This window comes from Triturus cristatus, chromosome 3_1 (assembly GCF_964204655.1).
Source record: "Triturus cristatus chromosome 3_1, aTriCri1.1, whole genome shotgun sequence".
Lineage (NCBI taxonomy): Eukaryota > Metazoa > Chordata > Amphibia > Caudata > Salamandridae > Triturus > Triturus cristatus.
In genome coordinates, this window is record NC_140583.1 from 510474391 (window position 1) to 510497128 (window position 22738).

The following is a 22738-nucleotide window of genomic DNA, read 5'->3' on the forward strand; positions in this document are numbered from 1 at the left end:
TTCCAGCTTCTCATTACCTGTACACTTTAACATGTGCATTACAGCATCTCATTACGGTTACCTCAGCAATCCCTGCAGTGTGAACTTCCCTAGTGCTGCGGGCCGTGGGCCGGCACACGTGGCGCTACTGGTGTCTACGAAGAAACAAAGGCACATGAGCATAACTTGCGGTCGTATAATGTTTGCCTAGCACCCTGAGCATAAGCGTTGTGGGTACAGGAAGCGCCTTGCACTTGGGACCTCCACTGGCGCATGGAGCGCTTGAGACCACAACTGAGGTTACCCACTAATTGGACTTAGCACGCTCTGAGCGCTTGTGAATGCAACACATGGGATCAGCGCTCCTTAGACTTAGAATGCATTGCGTACTGGTGAATACACAGGAATGATCAGCGCTACTGAGACATAGAACGCATTGAGCACTGGCGAATGCAAATGGATGATCAGCGCTATTTAGGCATAGAACGCACTGAGCACTGGTGAATACAAAGGATTGATCAGCGCTACTGAGACATAGAACGCATTGAGCACTGGTAAATACAATTGGACGATCAGCGCTACTCCAACATAGAACGCATTGAGCACTGTTGAATACGAAGGAATGATCAGCGCTACTGAGACAAGGAACGCATTGAGCAGTGGTAAATACAATTGGACGATCAGCGCTACTCCAACATAGAACGCATTGAGCACAGTTGAATACAAAGGAATGATCAGCGCTACTGAGACATAGAACGCATTGAGCACTGGTAAATACAATTGGACGGTCAGCGCTACTCCAACATAGAACGCATTGAGCACTGTTGCGAACGGCAGTCCCCAGGAGAGGGTAATCCCACGGAGGGGAGACTCACAATTACGGCGGGAAATCCCACGGAGGGGGGAAAGTCACAGTCTCTGCATGCGGTGTCGTTCCCACTTGGCAGGGGGCGCACCGGGACTTCCCACGACTCCCGGGGAGCAGGGGGGGGGCGAGTCTCAGGCCGCCACACGGCCGTGCTACCTCCCAGCCCCCGGGGGTTACCTTGGTCTCGTCGCTCGGTTCCGCTCCGGGCCCTTCCTCCGATGCGCGAAACGGCGCGGGACACTCCCAGACACTCGCTCTTCCTTCTGACTCTGCTACGGCAGCGGCGGGGCCCCGGGCTTCTCCGCAGGCCCCGACTTGGCACTGACACTTCCCTGAGGCCTACGGGCCGCGGCGGTGATCGTGTTGCGGGTCCTCGCACCAGGGGGGGTCACAAATTAAGCGGGTGCTCAGCCAGCTCCGCGCTCGACAGCAGATCCGCACAGGGGGTCACAGGTCAGGTCTGGCAGCGCAGGAAACACAGCGTCAGTACCTGGTCGATCCCCAGCAGTCAGTCAATCAGTCGTTTAATGAAGTTACAATATTCGCTTTGGCATGAAGTTTCAGGATGTCGCTTCTGCAGTTTCAATATTCAGTCCTTGTGGCGCAGATGATACTGGCGCCCTTGGGGTTCTGTTCCTTGGGGGGTAGGGGATAAGTTGGCGACTAGGTCCTTCCTAGTCAGGCTGGGCAGAGGTTCCCTGGGTCCTCCTACTGCTGGGCAAGATCAGTGGGTTTCACAGGATCCCTCACTCACTTAAGAGGCAGCACCTAAGCCCTGTCACTCTCAGAGCCATAAGTCCCTGGCTAGGCCCTACCGCCTACACTCCGGCATGGATTCTCTAGCTCTGCTTCACCCCAACTGGCCAACTGACTGGAAAAAGTTCCCTCCCTCACTTATGTATCCCTAGGTCAGGTGACCTCTAGCCAAGGCGGCAAAAGTAAAAACCACACCTCCCTTCTAGAAGGTTCCAGCACATTCCAGGAGCTTCCCCATTCTACCTATGGGGAAAAAAAGGCGGCTGGTGTCGCAACATTGTTGTGGGGTTCCAGCCAGCTCCTGGCAGCTAGGGTGCTACTATGAAAGACCACTCTGCAGTAGCAGGGGTCTGTGGCAGCCATCTTGGGAGAAGGGAGCACCTGCACCTTAACACTGGTTGGCAATGAAAAGGCGCCCGGAGACCTAAGTCCAACATCAAGATGAGGGTGGAAAAAATGAGGCACGATCAAAAATAGATGGGGAGACTACCCTAGGGATGACAGGTCCAACACGTGTCCCCCCCCAGCCGAAAGAGGGGAGAGCTACCCAACCTCTAGGGAGTTCTCATCGCTAAGGCGGAAAAACCTGGAGAGACCGTCAGCATTGGCGTGGTCAACTCCGGGCCGATGTTCCACCCTTAAAATCCATCCCCTGTAGGGAAATGGACCACCTCAACAACTTGGGGTTTTCGCCTCTCATATGCATGAGCCAGCAAAGGGGGCGGTGGTCGGTCTGGATAAGGAAGTGAGTTCCAAAGAGGTATGGCCTCAACTTCTTCAGAGCCCAGACCACCGCGAAGGCTTCTCTCTCAATGGTGCTCCATCGCCGTTCCCGAGGGAGGAGTCTCCTGGATATGAAGGCCACTGGTTGATCCTGACCCTCAGTGTTGAGTTGCGAGAGCACCGCACCTATGCCGTGCTCTGAGGCGTCTGTCTGCACAATGAATTCCTTGCTGAAATCCGGTGTTGCTAGTACTGGAGCGGTACACATCGCATGTTTCAGCGTGTCAAAGGCTTCTTGGCAAGCAGCTGTCCATATGACCTTGCGAGGTTGCTTCTTCGAGGTCAATTCCCTCAAGGGGGTTACGATGGTACCATATCCCTTGACGAACCGGCGGTAATACCCAGTGAGGCCGAGGAAAGCTCGGACCTCTGTTTGGGTCTTGGGGGGCTCCCAAGCCAAGATGGTCTCTATTTTGGCCTCGAGGGGTTGCACCTTACCTCCGCCCACCAGGTGACCCAGGTACACGACAGATCCCTGTCCAATCTGGCACTTGCTGGCTTTAATTGTTAGGCCAGCACGTTGCAGCGCCTGCAATACCTCCTGGAGGTGTTGCAGATGGTCCTCCCAGGTGCCACTGAAGACAGCTATGTCATCCAGGTAGGCCGCTGAGAAGGACTCCAGGCCAGATAGTACCTGATTCACTAACCGCTGGAATGTGGTCGGAGCATTTTTGAGCCCAAAGGGCATCACTCGGAACTGGTAGTGGCCCTCGGGGGTGGAGAATGCTGTTTTCTCCCTTGCTCCATCGGCCATGGCAATCTGCCAATATCCGGATGTCAGATCAATGGTGCTGAGGTACCGGGCTGCTCCCAGCCGGTCCACCAGCTCATCTGCATGTGGGATGGGGTGAGCATCTGTCTTCGTGACAGAGTTCAACCCCCGGTAGTCCACACAGAACCGAAGCTCCGGTGTCGTACCCGGTGGGGCCGCTTTCGGCACCAACACCACTGGACTAGCCCACGGGCTGCTGGAAGGTTCTATCACCCCCAGCTCCAGCATCTTTGCCACCTCACGCTGGATGCTATCTTTCACTCGGTCAGAGAGCCGGTAAGACTTGTTCTTCACCGGGGGGCTGTCCCCTGTGTCCACATCATGGGTACACAGATGAGTGATTCCAGGCATGAGGGAGAACAACGAGGCGAACTGTCCCAGGACATGGCGGCAGTTCCTCTGTTGCTCTGGGGTCAAGGATGGGGAGAGGATTACACCTTCCACCGAACCATCCTTCTCTTGTACCGCTAGAAGGTCAGGAAGAGCTTCACTCCCTTCCTCTTCGCTCCCATCCGTCACCATCAGGAGAGCAAGCTCTGATCGCTCATGGTGCGGCTTCAGGCGGTTGACATGGAGCACCCTGAGGGGCTGACGGGGGGTCTTCAAGTCTACTACGTATGTGGTCTGGCCTCGTCGCTCCACAATGTCGTACGGACCAGTCCACCGGTCCTGGAGGGCACAAAGCTCCCCAGGCTCCATGACCCACACCTTCTGTCCCACGTCCAACTCGACTGTCCGAGCGTTGCGGTCATACCATTCCTTCATCACGGTCTGGCTAGCCTCTAGGTTCTCGGAGGCCGCCTTCCACAGCTTGGCCATCTGGCTGTGGAACGCCAGCATGTAGCTGACAATGTCACGGGGAAGCTTCTGTGAAGTCTTCTCCCACCCCTCTTTCACTAAACTGAGGGGACCCCTAACGGGATGGCCATAGAGCAACTCAAACGGGCTGAACCCGACTCCCTTCTGCGGTACCTCCCGGTAGGAGAATAACAAGCAGGGGAGGAGGACGTCCCATTTACGCCTCAAGCCCTCTGGCAGGCTTCGGATCATACCCTTCAATGTCTTATTGAAGCGCTCTACAAGTCCGTTAGTCTGGGGGTGGTAAGGAGTGGAGAACCGGTAGGTCACTCCACACTCCTTCCACATGGCCTGCATGTAGGCCGACATGAAATTTGTGCCCCTGTCCGACACCACCACCTTGGGGAATCCCACTCGGGTAAAAATCCCCAATAGTGCCCGCGCCACCACCGGTGCAGTGATGGTCCTCAGAGGAATAGCCTCTGGGTACCTTGTGGCGTGGTCCACCAAAACCAGAATGAACCGGTGTCCCGCTGCCGTCAGAGGGTCCAATGGCCCAACAATATCAATACCGACCCTCTCAAAAGGGGTCCCGACCACGGGGAGCAGTTCCAAAGGGACCTTCAATTTAGTCCCAGTCTTGCCACTTGTCTGACAAGACTTACAGGTCTTGCAAAAGGTGTCTGAGGCAATCCTCATCCTGGGCCAATAAAAATGAGGGACCAACCGTGCAAAGGTTTTGTCCTGGCCCTTGTGTCCGGCTAAGGGAATCTCGAGCGCTAACTCCAGCAGGAAGGCCCGGTAACATTGGGGGACCACTATGGCCCTCGAAGATCCATGTACCGGCACCCTGGGCTCACTGTATAGGAGACCATCCTCCCAATACACATGATATCCTCCCATCTCCTGACTGGCCACTTGGGCTTCGGCCTGTCGCCGCATGCCTTCAAGCGTGGGGCACGCCCTTTGTGCCTGACAAAATTCCTCCCGGGTAGGGCCTCCTCCCACATGCCAGTCAGCAAGGGTCGGCAAGTCCTCCACGGGAACGACATCCACCTCCACGGACTCCTGGGGCACCTCTGAGGCCTCCCCATCCATCTCACGGGGCGTGTCCTTTACCACCTTCTTCTTTCCTCTTCTGGTGTTGGGTTGGGCCATTATTCCAGGCTCCAACCCAGGGTGAGTTTCATGCTGGGCAGCCATGGACCGCGTGACTACGCAAGTCCACCCTGGTAATCCCAGCATCTCGGTGTGAGCTCGAAACTCGACATCTTTCCACTTGGTGTGCTCCAGGTCGTTCCCTAGCAAGCACCCCACAGGCAAGGCAGGGCTCACAGCAACTCTTAGTAGGCCTATGACTCCTCCCCACTCAAATGGAACACGAGCCACTGGATAGTGACTCACACTGCCATCAGCCAATACGGCCGGATGGAACTCCTCAGGGACTACTTGGTCTGGGGACACCAGCCGCCTCACTACAGTGGTCATGCTGGCACCTGTGTCCCTCAGAGCCTCCACCTCCTCCCCGTTAATTCTCACCCTCTGCTGATATTTAGCAGTGTTCGGGGGCAGGGACACTACGGGGACCACCTCTCTATCCCCGAGTGAAACCAGGGTCAGGCCTGTCCACTCCCCTTCCCTATCTAAGGGCAGCTCCACCCCAAGCGCTATACTACTCACCCCGGGACTTTTCCCGCCCATTGGGGCTGGGGGTCGCTTTCGACACTTGGGATCTTCCTTGTAGTGTCCAATCTCCCCACATTCGTGGCACCGCACAATCCTTGGCTGCTGACTCCTGTCAGGGTAAGTGGGTCTTGTGGAATTGGACGGGGGTGGGGTTCCTACTCCCTTCCCAAACTTATTTTGGGGGCCTTTAGAGAACTCTACCTTTTTATCTCCCCCTCCTTCTTCTGGGGGAAACCCTGTCCGCCTTTCGAGCCATCTCCCCTGGGGCCCTTGTGAGACACCCGGGTGCTCACCCAAATATCTGCCTCCTCCGCAAGCTCACGGGGATCCATCAACTTGCGGTCCACCAGATGTTGGCGCAGCTCCGAAAAGCACTTATCCAAGAGGTGCTCCCGTAAAAAAAGATTGTACACCCCTTGATAGTCCTGCACCTCGCTGCCACGCACCCAACCATCTAGTGCCTTTCTCGCATAATCAAAAAAATCCACCCATGTCTGTGTGGACAGCTTATGGCTGCCACGGAACTTCTGCCTGTACCTCTCGGGGTTAAGACCAAACTTTTTCAGTAAAGCCTCTTTCATGGAGGCATACCTGACCTGATCCGCCTTGGCCAAATATAGCAGGGTGTCCCTGACATTGGGAGGTATATACCGATATAAACCACCTCCCCAATTACTCTCGGGTACCCCATGGGCAGTCAAGGCTACCTCGTATGCCTCCAACCATTTAGCAATGTCGTCCCCCACTGTGTAATTGGCAATGACTTCCTTAGGTAGGTAGAATTTTGACTTGTGAGACTCTTTAGGTATGCTGCCTCCATTGTCCTTATTGGACGCATTCAATTGGAGGGCGTGCAGCTCCAACTCTTTCAGCTGAAGCTCGTGCGCCAGCTTCGTTTCCTCCATTGCCCATCTCTTGTTCTCTCTTTCTCTTTCTCTTTCATGTTCCAATTTTGCTAGCTCCCACTTTAATTGCCTCTCTTCCCTCCTGTCCTCGTACTCCTCTGAAGACGCGCTCCTCCTAGATCCTGTCCTACTACTGGCCCCAGAACGTCTCCCTGGGGGCACATTTTCAGACATATCTACATTAAGTATGTCTAGTACTTCTTGGGCGCTCTCCTCCTGAGGTGCATCTGGCGCCTCCTGTCCCTCATCCTCTCTCCCTTCTGGGTGGGCCTCTACCCATGCCCTAATGGTGGTTCGGAGTTCCGGTACTTTGGCCCTCCGCACCCCAGGCACCCCCATCCCCTGCCCGAACTCTCTCAGTTGCTTCACCGAGTACCCCTCGAGGTCAGCTAACCGGAATTCCATCGTGACAGGTGGGGACCTAGATACCAAGGAAGAAATTCCTAGGATATGATTGACAGTTACCAGCTAACCAGGATTCTCTTACACTCTCAGCCTGGACAGTGGAATCAATAAATGCAGCAAATAATGGTTGTAGAGCTTTGGAACAACAGGTGTTTAATTGTGCCGCCCTCCGCTTCACAGAAGGGTGCTGTATGGTCACAGGTCCTAATATCCCACCGCTCGCCAACAATGTAAGACCTGGGGTCTCCAGGCCCTAAGGGGGTAACCTGACACGAGCGGCTGGGCACCCAAAGGCCTGTGTGTTAAGCGACCATACAACACACGCATCCTCTGAAGCAGTAAACGCACACAATAATGGACGCCACACAGTAAGGTGAATGCAAATTAATCAGATTTATCTAATCAAAGGAGCACACACGATAATCTTGGAGGGCAATGTATCTTAACTTGTACACATTAACATTTGCATTACAGCTTCTCATTACCTGTACACTTTAACATGTGCATTACAGCATCTCATTACGGTTACCTCAGCAATCCCTGCAGTGTGAACTTCCCTAGTGCTGCGGGCCGTGGGCCGGCACACGTGGCGCTACTGGTGTCTACGAAGAAACAAAGGCACATGAGCATAACTTGCGGTCGTATAATGTTTGCCTAGCACCCTGAGCATAAGCGTTGTGGGTACAGGAAGCGCCTTGCACTTGGGACCTCCACTGGCGCATGGAGCGCTTGAGACCACAACTGAGGTTACCCACTAATTGGACTTAGCACGCTCTGAGCGCTTGTGAATGCAACACATGGGATCAGCGCTCCTTAGACTTAGAACGCATTGCGTACTGGTGAATACACAGGAATGATCAGCGCTACTGAGACATAGAACGCATTGAGCACTGGCGAATGCAAATGGATGATCAGCGCTATTTAGGCATAGAACGCACTGAGCACTGGTGAATACAAAGGATTGATCAGCGCTACTGAGACATAGAACGCATTGAGCACTGGTAAATACAATTGGACGATCAGCGCTACTCCAACATAGAACGCATTGAGCACTGTTGAATACGAAGGAATGATCAGCGCTACTGAGACAAGGAACGCATTGAGCAGTGGTAAATACAATTGGACGATCAGCGCTACTCCAACATAGAACGCATTGAGCACTGTTGAATACAAAGGAATGATCAACGCTACTGAGACATAGAACGCATTGAGCACTGGTAAATACAATTGGACGATCAGCGCTACTCCAACATAGAACGCATTGAGCACTGTTGAGTCCTGCGAACGGCAGTCCCCAGGAGAGGGTAATCCCACGGAGGGGAGACTCACAATTACGGCGGGAAATCCCACGGAGGGGGGAAAGTCACAGTCTCTGCATGCGGTGTCGTTCCCACTTGGCAGGGGGTGCACCGGGCCTGCCCACGACTCCCGGGGAGCAGGGGGGGGGGGGAGTCTCAGGCCGCCACACGGCCGTGCTACCTCCCAGCCCCCGGGGGGTACCTTGGTCTCGTTGCTCGGTTCCGCTCCGGGCCCTTCCTCCGATACGCGCAACGGCGTGGGACACTCCCGGACACTTGCTCTTCCTTCTGACGCTGCTACGGCAGCGGCGGGGCCCTGGGCTTCTCCGCAGGCCCCGACTTGGCACTGACACTTCCCTGAGGCCTACGGGCCGCGGCGGTGATCGCGTTGCGGGTCCTCGCACCAGGGGGGGTCACAAATTAAGCGGGAGCTCGGCCAGCTCCGCGCTCGACAGCAGATCCGCACAGGGGGTCACAGGTCAGGTCTGGCAGCGCAGGAAACACAGCGCCAGTACCTGGTCGATCCCCAGCAGTCAGTCAATCAGTCGTTTCATGATGTTACAATATTCGCTTTGGCATGAAGTTTCAGGATGTCGCTTCTGCAGTTTCAATATTCAGTCCTTGTGGCGCAGATGATACTGGCGCCCTTGGGGTTCTGTTCCTTGGGGGGTAGGGGATGAGTTGGCGGGTAGGTCCTTCCTAGTCAGGCTGGGCAGAGGTTCCCTGGGTCCTCCTACTGCTGGGCAAGATCAGTGGGTTTCACAGGATCCCTCACTCACTTAAGAGGCAGCACCTAAGCCCTGTCACTCTCAGAGGCATAAGTCCCTGGCTAGGCCCTACCGCCTACACTCCGGCATGGATTCTCCAGCTCTGCTTCACCCCAACTGGCCAACTGACTGGAAAAAGTTCCCTCCCTCACTTATGTATCCCTAGGTCAGGTGACCTCTAGCCAAGGCGGCAAAAGTCAAAACCACACCTCCCTTCTAGAAGGTTCCAGCACATTCCAGGAGCTTCCCCATTCTACCTATGGGACAAAAAAGGCGGGCTGGTGTCGCAACATTGTTGTAGGGTTCCAGCCAGCTCCTGGCAGCTAGGGTGCTACTATGAAAGACCACTCTGCAGTAGCAGGGGTCTGTGGCAGCCATCTTGGGAGAAGGGAGCACCTGCACCTTAACACTGGTTGGCAATGAAAAGGCGCCCGGAGACCTAAGTCCAACATCAAGATGAGGGTGGAAAAAATGAGGCACGATCAAAAATAGATGGGGAGACTACCCTAGGGCTGACAGGTCCAACACTAGCTATTACATGCACTTATCACAGTCTAAAGCTACAGAAGATCCAAGTTTAAAAACGGCACTAACAACTGTGAGAAGTATAGAACATTCTGAACACTGCATAAAGGATATTTAGCATTAGTGCTACTGCCCATGAGGTCAAGTCCATTGCTGAACATATAGATAAAAGGGTAGACGAAAAAGTTATTAAACCTTCTGCTAACAAAACACATGTGATTAACAATCTTGCCAGTGTTAAAGGGCATGGCGACAGCACAGTCATGTTGTGTTTTAGTTGCGGAAGTAGGTTATATGTAAACTCATATGAGAAATGCCCTCCCATCAACCAAACATGTTCTAAATGTGGAAAAAGGGTCATTTTCCAAGAATATGCAAGTCATACAAAGGTCAAAAAAGTCGTAATAACCTTTTTCATAAAATCCAATGAGTAAGCTACATCTGATGATGATGTAAGTGTAATATTAATGTTGACAGCCACAAACATGGATGAGGGTAATGACCAAGTAGCATCTATTTGTGATATTAGGAAAAGGAAACCTCCTTTGCGCGACAGTACTATCAATAATGCTAAGCTGGAGGTCATGGCAGACTCTGGCTTGCCTTTCATGTTGATTGGTGAATCATAATTTGCCATATTGGAAGTTCCCTATCTCCATGAGTCACATATCAAAATGTTTGCATAAGGTGGAAAAAAGGTGGAAGTGCTAGGGCAATTCAATGTCAGTCTAGGTTTTGACAAAAAAATGTCTAAGGGTACCGTGTATGTAGCGAAAGGTGGGTCGAATGTATTAGGGTGGAATGAGCAAGGGGAGTTGGTCATAATTCGCGATACAATTCATCCAGAGCTAGTATTATCAAGACAACATCTCTTAGACACATACCAGGGCTCATTGTGCAACGTGATTGAGAGCATGTGGGTCAGCAGATACCCTTAAATCTTTACTGATTGTCTTAGTGGGCGGGAGGGTTTGAAGGGTTTCAAACATGTAAGAAGATGTGGCCTAACGGCTAGAGCTGGGGAACCGAGTTTAAGTCTCGGCAAGCATGCTCAACATCCTGTGATTCTGGGAAAATCACTTAATCAGCCTGTGCAAATGAGTGGGTCCATCTGCAACACAACAGGTGCTCATGTGAAGTGCTCTAATACCTTTGGGTCGAGTTCCGGACATATAAAACAAAACAACAAAAAATCACTTAATTTTAAAAGAGATTGCCCAGCAGAGGGTACATAAGGTACGATGTAACCCCATCAATTTAAGAAAGAAATTAAAGGTCGAGCTAGAAAAACGGTGTAATTTGGGTATCATCAAACCCATTAAAAGTTCAGAGTGGTTGGCTCCAGTTGTGTTGAGTGCAAGTCAGACAAGTCCTTACGATCATGAACCAATTTGTGTGACCCTAATTCCACCATTTAGGTTGACAGTCAACCACTCCCTAACATCAATGAGTTATCATCCACCTTGGAGGGAGCTGTTCTTTTCACCACACACGACATGTCAGCGGCATACCATCAGAGGCACTTAACTTCATTCATAACACCTGGGGGAGCTTTCCGCTATAAATGCATGCTATTCAGGCTAGCTTCTGCTTCCTCAGATTTTCAAAGATTGACGGTCAATTTGTTTCAGGAAGTTCCTGGTGTGTCATATTGTCAGGATGATGTTTTGATTACTGTGAGGAATGGGTGCGAACATAAAAAGAGACTAAAGTGTTTTGAAAATTTTCAAAAGGTCAGGTTTGACTTTGAAGAAAGGGAAGTGCAAGTTTCATTGTCAGAGTGTGGACTATCTGGGACACCATGTCACAGTAGAACGGGTAGCACCAGTGTCCAATAAGAAGGTAATGTCTTTTCCTTCTACTTTATCATCAACATATGGACCTGACTGATCTACCGGTAAGGATGCACCAAGTACGCACTGCTTTTCCACCCCTCTCAGGCACCTTCATTGGTCGTTGTCATCGAAATAAGGGTCCTGTAAAAGAAATTGCGAGGTTACAGAATTTTTCTTATCACTTCCTCCTTGAAATCCGGTGTCCGCACTGTACTTGCCCTGGTTCACAAAATTTGGCATAGGGGCAGGTTGCAACTGACTCTGTATATTTACAACCTGCTGCGGTTGACTCAATATCACCTCATTCTGCGTCTGTGGATTTAAATTTTGTTTCGGGCCATTATTATTCTGTATATTTTTACACTCGTTTTTCCAATGCCCCAATTTTCCACACCTATGACAAGGAAACTTGTTCTTTGCCTCCTCTCTACTCATTCGTCCCTTTTGTTTTCCCCCATTATTTTCATTTTGGCCTTGCCCCTTTCCTTGATTTCCTGTCTGGCTGTTTAGTTGGAGTTCCTGCTATTCTGCTAATTTTACTTGGGCCTACATCACCTTTTCTTCTAATTTCTTTCGTTTATTGTCATTCTCATCTCCGCAATACTTAGCGTATTTGAGAATATCGTCTATGGGTCTCGCTTGCCAACACAACATGTGTTGGCGAATCATGTCTCCAATTTCTGGTTTTAATCCTGTCACAAATCGATACACAAAATCTCTTTACCTCCAATGTTCTCAAACCCACTATACTGCTTAAATACCTGCAGTAAGCGTTCATATAAGTATGTATGGATTAATTTCTGTCCTGGGTCGTTCTATCTATCTTTATCCAATCTTTTTCTTTTGGAGGAATTTCCCCTTTCACGAAAGTGATCACCTGATGATATTTCTTCATTACCTCTTCTGAAGGGGCTCCTGTTTTCACAAATTCTCGGGTACTCATCACTAGGCCAATCCACAGTAATTTTACATTCTGGCCATAGATCAGCAGGTACCACTATGTCAAATAAACCATCCAAATCTTTTAACAACACTTTAGAAAGCTTCACAAATCTGTCAACTTGACAATACCACTCAACTGGCATTTCTCTTCACTTCGAGAAATCATTCCCGACCTTTCCCATGTCTTTCATCAAAAATTCAGAAGTTTTTCGATTTGCGTGTGCTTCCTCCCTTTTTCGCATCCATCTAGCTTTCCATTTATCCAGGTCACCCCATTTTTGTAAAATAGTAATTAATTCTTTAACCTGTAATTTTCTTCCAGACATATTCATATTTTCCAGGTCCTTATCACTGAATTCTGCTCTGTATGGTTTCTGTAATACCTTGGATTTCCCTATTTCAACTCCCATTTCAGAAGCTAGGTCTGTAAGTGGAATATTTTCATATTTCTAGTAATACTTCTGCAAATAAACAGTAACTCTTCTTCAATGTAAGTTTTTAGCCTGTCTAATCTCATGTTTCCAGCTATCATTTCTTCGAATTCCACTTTCAATTTGTAAATGTCTAGAATTTTCAGTGGCTGTTTTGGCTTGTCTATTCCCTGTACCCATCTTTCTATTTCTTCTGGGGATACTATTGTGGCACTCTTGACTCCTGTGGATGTTTCTATTTGTACTTCCTATGAACAACTAGGTGCAACTCTTCTCGGGGTTTCATTTATCTTTCCTCTTATCGGTAAATCCATTAATGATATTACCGATTCACATTCGCCGCCTTGATCATTAATTATTATATTTTCTTTTCTGGGTTCAATTGTAGGTGAGGACATGACTGATGGTTTGTGAGCGATTGTCTTATCTCCATATGATGGAACCACCGGACCTATAGTCACTGGAATAGTCAGTGCTTCAGGGTGAGTACTCAATTGGGTTATCTTTTGTATCAATTCCTCTCTATTCCTGTTTATTGCCTCTCTTTCTTTTTCCTGAAGTACCCTTCCATTCACTGGGTCATGTATAACTTGGGGAACTAACGGTGTTCCCAAAACCGGGGCACTAGGAGTAATCTTACTCAGTCCCTCTTGGTAAGGTGGAGTGTTTTTCATTAAAATGTCCTCCCTAAAATCATCTTCCGATTCTCCACTACCTGTCATTATTAAATGTTTGGTCTTTTCTGTGCACTTGCTTCCTGACTGTTCCTCAGCCATTAATACAGGATATAATCCCTCAGCCACCATTGCTTGTCTCCATTGTGTCATCTGATTATCTTGTGATTCACGTGGTAGCCTAGGATAAAACCCTCTAAAGTTTCTGCTACTTCTGGATCTATCTCGCTCAAATACTTCAGTCTCCCATTCCTCTAGAGCTTCATATTGGGTTAGTCTTGGTCGGGGCTCTAATTCAATCATTCTTAATCTTAGATTATGTAAAATTCTCCCATTAAATGTACTATGTTCTGGAAAAGCTAGCACTCCATCACTTTTTGTATGTTCTATCCAATTTTCTAACCATACATAAGTATGATAGCCTATCTCCATCATCATGTATGATGCAGGCGTTTTCAGGGGAGGGAATAAGAATTCCCTAACTAGTCTTAACTGGTTTATCCTTTTTAAAATAATTTTCTACATAAATGTCATCTTTCTTTTTTCTCTGTACATTTTAGGTGTCGGTCCTTTTATATATCGTTCTCTGGCAAACCCTAAATACCTTCTGTCTGGGCGATTCCCTATCAATGTTGGATCGTGTTTCCACATACAAAACCCACTATCAATTATTATTGTAGCTTCTATTTTACTAGCCAATCAGAGGTTTGCTTTTACTCTAATGCTTGACCAATACCAGTGCGGCTCTTATTCTTTCGACCAATCAGTTTGTTTCCACGCTACAAGCTTAGCCAATACTAGCGCAGCTTTTCTGTGATGTCAGTATCACTTCTTACTACTGACCCCTCCTTTACAATTTTGCGTCAGTCACACGCCCGCTGTTCCAACCAATCCCAGCGTGGTCCTCTGTGACGTCAGTGCAGCACCCGCAGCTGACCCCTCCTTTGCAAGGTAATACGAAAAACGTATTTTTCTTTCAAATTTACATACAGAATTTCATTAATTGACAACATAGGAACATTCCCTACTCTGTTTGCTCCGCTACAATCAGAAAGTCAATTGCATTTACTGCGAGTAAACCTTTCCGCTTACTCTTCACACACTATGAGTAAAAACTCTTCCGCTTACTCTTCACTCAAGCGCCGACGAACCTGCTACTCCTTCGGTATTACCCTTTCTAGGTGATATAAGACCAAAGTTTCACCAGCGAACTCTTTGCTATCAATCACTCTCACTTTTATACCAAATAATCCCTAAATCAGCACTGTCAACCTTACATAACCTTACAGTGCTTTCTTCAGCAAAAGAGTAACCTCACTGCAGTGTGGTTTCTATTTACCATCCGCTATTCAATATTCCTGGGTTTTTTCCAGACAACATAAAACAAAATACAAAACGGGTTTTTTAATACATAATCTGCTACCAGAAAAACTGATCCAGTGGGCTACCAACCTTAGGTACTCAACTACCATATACTCACCTGGGCCTGTAAATACACACTCATTCACATAGGCTAGTAGATACCGCTGGGGTCAATTTGTTGTGCTAATACCTGTAAGATGAATTTATCTAATTCTTCCTTACCATCCCTTTTGATCCAATATATTTTCCTCTGGTGAATGGACCTTTTAGTTGACTAAATATATGAAAATTACATAGAATAAACCTTCTTTAAATAACCACAGACTCTGAAGAGTTTTAAATGTTTATCTAGTAAATTCATCTGAGCCAAGTACCAAAATACAGTTAGAACACCGTCTTCTCCAAGGAGAGGAAGGGAATGAAATGTAATTAGAATAATCGTTAAACAAAGTTATTACGATGACAGAACCTAAATAGGGAGGAAACAGAGACAGCAGTACAATGACATACTACACAGAATTATAGTTACCTAGAATGGTGTGGAAACCAACCCTTTGGCCAAGGAATTGGAAAAAGGTCCCCTGGGACAGATCAGGCGACAAAGGCTGAGGACAGGATTCAGGACAGGATTGGTGACCTCTCTAGATACGACGCCTACGTCGCACCCCTCTCTGACACTATGTTCCTCCTCGATTCTTCCGCGATCTTCTTCTATTATATGTCTCCTCGTTTCTTCCGCGATGTTCTTCTAATTAATTGGCTCAAAAGTTCTAAGTCTGGAAATGGATCTTCTTCAGTATTCTCTTAATTCTCGGACAGCATCTCGGTCTCTCAGCATTCTCTGTCTCGCTGTGGCTTGGTCTCTGTGTTCTGCTGTCTCTCCGTGTGTTCTGCTAACTGACTAACTAAACTAACTCAATTATACCTTTCTAATGGCATGTACCACCCCTAAATGTTTGAAATCTATGAAACTTCTAACTCTGATTGGACAGGGAAAGGGGAGATGATCACCACACCATGCTAAGTTTAAAAATTTTCATTAAGCTCATTGTTCTATGTTGCTGCCCCTTAATTTACTTTCCCATGGTTTATTTCCCACCCAAGTTCACATTTTTATCAATCAAAAATATACAATTTAATAACTTCTCCATTCATCGGACATGAGGATGATTCTGTTCCCAGGACAAACAGAGGTCGTGGCCTTGGATGAGTTTCAATTCTTTCGTCAAGGTTCCTGGCGGGTTGCAAATATGCATGTACAATGGACATGAGGGGTATAGACATCTGTCATCCTTTGAGGCCCAAAATACAAACTAATAAAGAAGTCAGAAAGAGACATATTAAATTCAAAATAAAATGATTTCACTGTATACCACCTATCTCTACTCTAACCCCCTTTACTTATATAAATCTTTCGCATTAGCATTTTATTAAATTGGCAGGGTTTAGTTTCGGCTCAAGCATGGGCATTAACATGAGTTCCAAGCGGCCATTTTGGAAGCGATTGCGCAGCTGCAAAGATTTCCCTCCAAAGTATAGGTACGTCATTACTACGTAGATGTAGTTGACGCATGCGCAGTAAAAATTCCCGCGTTAGCAGCCATTTTTAATCACTCTCGGGTTACCATCGTATGACACATAGGCAAGCTTCCCTTAAACTTAAGTGTATGAATTTTATGATGCCTTATTGGTATTTACGAACACAATTATTACGGTATTACAAGTTATTTGAGAAGATTGCTTCCGAGCAAGTCTCTTTTATACGAGTCCTTGCTCCATCACCTGCAGGGGCATATTATCAAGCGGCAGTGATAATTATCGCTGGCCGCTCTTAGCGTGAGGATTTTTATCGCCGGCTATCGCTGGAAATTATCGCCATGCTAGCGCTGTATTAACAACGCATAGCACAATGACGATAATTATTCCAGTAATAGCGGTGTTTTCCAGGGAACATCGCTGGTTTTCCAGCGCTGTTCCATGGAAAACAGTGATATCCTTGATGATAGGGCCTGTGGTCTTAGTCACACAATCCACCCCCATGTTAGGTATGCCTTAGTCAGGAATTTAGCAGACGTTAAATTCCTGCGTTAAGGCATACTTAACGCAATTTCAAATATCGCTACCCCTCGTCGATAATATCGGAAAGCTGCCTTCGTGATATTATCCCATGTTGTTTTCACAGCCACGCCTCCTTTGCATCTCATTATCGAGGCGAGGCGTGTGGATAACGGGCGCTAAGTCAAGGAATCACGCGCTAGCATGTCCTTGATGATAATGCGATAAAATTATCGCCGCTTTTCGCCCGAAAACGGACGCTAAAGCAGCGATAATTATATCGCGGGCCCTTGATAATATGCCCCGCAGACTCCTAAAAACCAAGATCAAGATTTTAAAGGTCATCCCTAGCATTCATTGGCAACAGCTGAGAGTGCAACTGAGTGCATCATCTGAGATTTGACACATGATCCAATTTCTCAATTAAAAAATTGGTTCACCATTTTCTTTCCGAATTGTCAGTAAACAGTGCAACTGGACTTCAGGGAGCCCCCTTTCAGGACATTCCTGTAATCCAGTTTATAACTGCTAACTGCCCGGACCATAATCATGTGAGAGTTCAGGGGCAAAAAGTGGAAAACTTTACATTTTCACTGCAACATGACCAAGAAATCTCTGACCCCCTATCAATGAGCTGTTTAAGGGCCAGATTGGAATTACAGTGAGTACCTAAATTCATGCCTGTGTTCCTGAACTTGAAGAGGATGTCAAAAAGGATTGGTCTTTCAGTGCAAAAAGTAGGAGTTAATAGCAGATGACGAAGCCCACCAGATATTACTGCTTTGAGCTTCAATCCACTAGCCCCCATCTAATTGGCATTATAGTGAAGGTTTGACATGCCCCCTATATCCATCACTTGGCTCACTCTGTACACAAGACTGGAAATTAAGGCCTTGGCATCTTAAAAGGTCAAGAAGAGGCCAGATGTACATGTCCATGGGGTACTACACTTTTTGCTGAGATTAGGAAAGACATGAAGGATTCAAACATCGAACACTGAGATCTCCAGTGTGATTGCCAAAACATCCTATTTCCACATCTGAGACCTCTACCACCAACGTGCAGCAGAACATAGACAACAGTGCTGTAGGATACTTAAAAGCTTGACGTAATTTGGAGAGAAATTTTTTCCTAGTCTGGAAATTCCCCAAACATTTTCTAGGATGTCACTAAGGCAGTCTCATTTCTATGCTTGGAAGAGACGTCTTAGTGACATCTGTGAGTCCAGAACCACACAGTGTGCAACAGTGGTGGCTCTTTGGCACCAGAAGTGGTGGGAAGCTGGGGGGTGGGGAGGGGTGGGACAGAGGAGCGAATATGGGTTTGAAAATAAAAATAAAAGATCATTTACCTGTGTACGGCTGCAACCTTTCCTCCATCCAATTCTGTTCCTGACTCCCGGCAGCACACAGGCTCCCAAACTCTCCTAATAGTTTTACCAGCATGACATCAGCGTCGGGATTGGTCTGAGCGGCTTGGTTTGCCGCATAGACAGTGCCTGGGACCTAGGGCTGTTCTCCATCCGACTGTGAAACACAACCGGATGGAGAAATGCTAAGTGCGCATGATGGTTTCGCTGTCTTAAGACGGCTGGCCAAACTGCCATGCGTCCTTATCGTGCACACCACTCCTCCCAGCTGGCTGCCGCTGTACGTCAGGATAGCACAGCTCCGCCACGCCCTGGCTCATCGCTGAAAAAGAAAATGATAATAACACTGTGGTTTTATCATTTTATTTTTCCTTTTTGACTTGCTCAGAGAGCAGTGGGGCGTCGCTCCTCCGCCTTAACGAAGGATCTGCAGCTGCTGCACATTAGGAAACTGCAAGTCAAAGCAATCTGCCTGCAAGATGCCTAACAGATGGCAACTGTTGATGGCAGTAAGGTCCAGCATTTTTATTTGTATTTCTCGAGAAGTGTCAAGATTGCTTTTTCTAAAAGCAGGGAGGACTAACAAAAAGAAAACTATTCACCAGAGTGATAGTCTCGCACGAGGGTGTCCACGTGCCCTCTAGCCGCCACTGTATAGTGAATCCTCCGGCCTGCAAGTGGGATTAACAGCCTTTACTAGATCCTTGAACTCTGATTCCGTGATTCCATAGAATAATAAACCGGATGGAGCAAAGACTTTGGCACAACGTAGTCAGCTTCCGGTGAACCCTGCAAGCTGCTAGGAGGAAGCTCGAGCTGACTTTCTATAATGTTTGTGATAACAATTATTTAAATGCTTCTTTGCCTTAAATGCAGTGGGCGGAGTCCACCATTGACCAGACTGGGGACAGAAAACCCTGACAATATTAAAAAATTTGGTGATGCAGACTTAATAGTGCTTTTTGCTCAGTACACACTCTTTTTCTATTCTGTGTATATGCCTTTCAAGTACAAGGAAACTAGCATTCATTGGTGTTCCCCAGGGGTGGTTGCAGGTGTCCACAGTTTTGTCCCTAGTGATACCACCTCATCCTGATACAAATGGCTGTTAACACGCACTCCATTGCCAGTATGGGTGGCACAAGCGTGTATTACAGACCTACTCAACAAGAACGTTAAAAGCAGCAAACAGATATGAGCAGCAGGAAACTGCATATATCCTAGCATGGACTCCTGCCACTGCCGGACTGGGGAGAGAAATCAGCCCTGGCAATTCCACTCGACCAGCCTCTGGTGGTGTGGGGGGGGGCGATTGTGACACTGAAAAGCTCTGGTTGCGAGCACCGCTGGTGCATTTGTTACAGGGAGACGATTTTTCACCACTGCTGCAAAACCGGCCCCCACGTCTGCAAAACCAGCCCCCATCCCTCCGGCCCACCGGGAAAACACCCGGTGCCCGCTATGGCCAGTCCAGCCCTGACTCCTGCAAAGTTTCATAAAAGCAATGGGGAAGATTTTCTTTGAAGTCATAAACTGGATGGGTCATTCATGCTGGATGAGTGTTCCCCACTAAGGCCCTGATTATGAGTTGGATATTATATTCCAACCCATGCGTAAACCTCTGTTTACACATGGCTTGGAATAAGAGTTGGTAGGTATTTAATGCACCAGATCATTATCGGATGCATTTGTTATCTCCACCTTCATTGCATTTCAGCAGCTTAAACCTGCAGAAATTTAATGGGGGAAAAGCATACGGTGTTTACGGCATCATGCGTTTTGTGTGCTTTAAGCAACAAAATCCATGTTATTCCCCACCAACTCTCAATAGGGGATATTTATCGCAGCTGATCAATAATGCACCCCTTGGTATCATTATTGATCAGGTGCGATAAATAGCACCTTAAGTCATAATCAGGGCCTCAGTGGAGTAGGATCACCAAATGTTAACCAAAGTGATGTAGCTCAGGACACGATTTACTGAATGAACTGAGCCCTCGTTTCCTTAAAAGGAATAAGATCTGAATATCTCATATTGTGAGGGTGGGATGAAAGGCACTAAATATGCAGAAATGAAACAAGCTCTCAAAGTCTGTAGCGTTGGTGAGAGAAAAGACATTATAACACTTGTTAAAATCCCAAGCACCATCCTATGAGATGCTCAAGCTTCTTGAGAGTGGGCTGGAAAATAGGGCAGAGATTGGGGATCAGTGAGGTTACTAACAAATCAAAGTTAGAATCACTGTAGAATCATTGCCCCCAAAGTTCAAAGGAAAAATAGCTTTGCCATCAATGGACCGAGTGAAGAGATCAGTAAATATGCACCGTCTATGAATTTTAAGATAGATTTGTAAATGAGAAAACTTCCCTTGCCTTCCCTTACTCATGTATGCCTTAATACGCTAATCATAAGAGAGAGGATTGGGTTAGTATGGGAGTATAGTCAACCTAGCTGTAATAAATAAATAAAGTTATTGATGTAAAATAAATTCCGGAATATACCCTGCGGATTTGTCACTGAGTACAAACAGCTCTAAGATGAATAGAATGATCCTCCAGTTTTACTCCCTCCCGGCGCTGAAGCATTTTAGGCTGCCATGCTCCAAAGCACATACCCATGCGCGATAATGCTAGGGTGTATTCTTTAACATGTTTCCTGTTTTATATGTGCACTGTACAATGCAGCAGGCATGCAAAGTAGGAAAAACAAGGAGAAATGAAAACATTTCTCCACATTACTCCTGCTTTAAGGAGCTGTGAGAAAATGGGGTGTTTGTTGAGTGGGGTTAAACTCTGGTGAAGCAACAGCCTCAATCCCTGTCAGGGTCAACCACTAAAGTCCCTATACCAACCTAAGCTTAACCCTGTAGGAAGCTAGCTCTGTATATACTATACCAAAGTGAGGTATAGTGTGCACAGAGTCCAGTGGAACCCAAAAGGTAGGCAGAGGTAAGGTTACATAGCACCTCACTCTCTATTTGTGGTAGTGTGGCCGAGCAGTACGGCAGTATCAGAGGACAGTGTTAAGCATTTGTTGTACACACTCAATCAGCAAATGAATTCACACACTCAAAGACTGAACTTCAGACCAATTTTCTTTTGTATAACAATATTCTTTTAGTTATTTTATTTTCTAGAACCAAGCAAGCCAGGCACAGGTAAGCAATAAATACTTTACAGTAGTAATGCAGTTTGTAAATAGTCTGAATTGTAAATGCATATGCACTTTGTTTTGACTTGCAGTATGGTTGCAGAGAAATGCAATACTTGATAAATAAAGTACATAGACTTGAATGGGCTTTTCATTAAAATACCAGGTACGTTACTTTTTAGATTACTTTTCTTACACAGAGTAGCATACCTGGATAATACTGTGGGTCATTTCCTGTAAACAGGTAAGTTAAATCATTTTTGTTCAATAGTACAATTTTAAAGAATTTCTTTAGGTTTTCAAACTCCCCACGCAGAAACTTTTCCAAGAAAAAACAGTCAATGTTCTCCTAGGGAGGAAAATAGTGTTATCGGTTTAATAGTAAGTATTTGGTAGCGGGAGTTGAGTTTCTGGGGGTAGACTTAGGGGTCCCCCAGGGTGAGAGATGCACTCTCGTTACCCCCTCAGCGGCACTAGGGCGGCCGGGTGAAGAGTGGTGAGGCCCATTGTTATCCAATGGGGGATAGGTGGCCTCCGGTTGGTGACTGCTGACGAGCAGGCCACTTGGTTGTGGGAGCAAAGCTCCTAGACTTTAGCTCAGGGCAAATGGGGAAACAAAGTAGCACCAAAGGTGCATCCTCAGCGGCGCTAGGGCAGCCGGGTGCAGGGGGCTGTTTCGAAGTCAGGCGCCCTGTGGTTTGCAATGGGGAACCTCAGGTTTGCAAAGGCACTGCAGGCTTGGGGACGAAGGTCTTCTGGGTGCAACCACCACTTCTAGAGGTAAGTTGGAAAGTTGCGGGTTGGTTAGGAACAGTCGGTTTGGCCACCCAATGCTGAGGGGCGTCGGGTGCAGGGGTGCCTTTTAGGGTCGGATATTCTTACCAGCTCCTGGTCGCGGTTTTGGATCTTGGGTTAGGATCGATGGGAGGACCTCCTCGTTGTGTTTTCCCACTCAAGCTCGTGCTGTGGAAAGCAGGTGCAAACTTGTTTGGATTTGCGGTGTCTGGCAGGAGCCAGAGGTTGCAGATAAACAAATCCGGTGTTCACGGGAGACACAGTCTTTGTGGTTGAAGGCAGGCAGGTCCTCCAGGGTTTTTAAGGTTGCTGGCTGCAGGACACACCGGGATTTCACAAGAGCAGTTTCGAGAGGGACACAGGCCGGTGGGGCTGGGGTCAAGTCAGTGCGCGTCTTCCTCTTGTTAGCTTCGGCACGGCTGCTCGGTCCTTCTTCTTCTTTTCTTGTAGTTAGTTCTTGTCTGAGGAAGCAAGGTTCAGGGTTGTCCCTCAATACTGAATTTAGGGGCGTTACAGGTAGGTAAAAAGGTCAGGCCAACGGGTCCATTACCTGGGGTGGGTACCCCGTATTATGCCACCCTC